At 62.0% G+C, this 753-nt stretch overlaps 1 non-coding gene across 1 annotated transcript; it reads right to left on the bottom strand.

Annotated features, from left to right (window-relative positions):
• Nucleotides 1-456: 456 nt before the first annotated feature.
• Nucleotides 457-528, bottom strand: TRNAM-CAU (transfer RNA methionine (anticodon CAU)). The gene has a single exon. It is a non-coding gene; the product is annotated as a tRNA-Met (tRNA).
• Between the last annotated feature and the right edge of the window lie 225 nt (nt 529-753).

Raw genomic sequence — 753 nt, 5'->3', positions numbered from 1 at the left:
CTGGTCCCCCTGCTTGGCTTCGGGCCTGATGCTGGCTGCCCTTCCTGAATGTTTGTGGGGGGTGAGGTGGTGATGCCTGGTGTTGCAGAGATTTATTCCACCTTCTCCTGCTGGGCTTCTTCTCCGGTTCTATGGAGGTGCTGCTGGCCTTCTTCCTCTCTCGCCCCTGCTGTTCGTGGGCCGGATTGACGGAGGTTGGTGTTGGCCCTGGTTCCTGCTCCGGTGGCTGCAGTCCTCTTTCCTGCCCGGCGCTGGTGTCTTGGGTGGCGCCTGGGCTGGCTCTTGGGGGCAGGTCGCTTGGTGTCATTCCTGCCCCTGTGGTGAGTACCGCACAGCGGTTTTCCATATTTCCCTGTGGGCTCGCACTTGCCTGCTGCACTGGCCATGTGTCTGTGCTTTGTATGGGTTGGTTTGTTTCTTCCCTATGCAAGTACCTCGCTGCGCGCGGGGGTCTCCTGGGGATGCCGGGATTTGAACCCAGGGCCTCATGCATATGATGCATGCGCTCTGCCACTGAGCTACGTCCCCGCTGCTGTCCTCCTTGGCGCGTCGGCTCCCACGGCTGCCTCCTGGTGTTCTGTTTCAGGTTCGGGGTGCTGGTGTGGCGCTCCGGCTGGGACGTCTGCCGACGTGTGCGGGGGCTCCGGTGGCCGTCTTCCCCTCATGTGTGGTTTGGGGATGTTTCTTTCTCTTGCTGGGGGTTTCCGTTCCTGCTTGTCCTGCTGCTACCTCCATTCCCCCGCTGCTCCCGGG

Source organism: Lissotriton helveticus, chromosome 2_1 (assembly GCF_964261635.1).
Source record: "Lissotriton helveticus chromosome 2_1, aLisHel1.1, whole genome shotgun sequence".
Taxonomy (NCBI): domain Eukaryota; kingdom Metazoa; phylum Chordata; class Amphibia; order Caudata; family Salamandridae; genus Lissotriton; species Lissotriton helveticus.
This window is presented reverse-complemented; position numbering and strand designations above follow the sequence as displayed.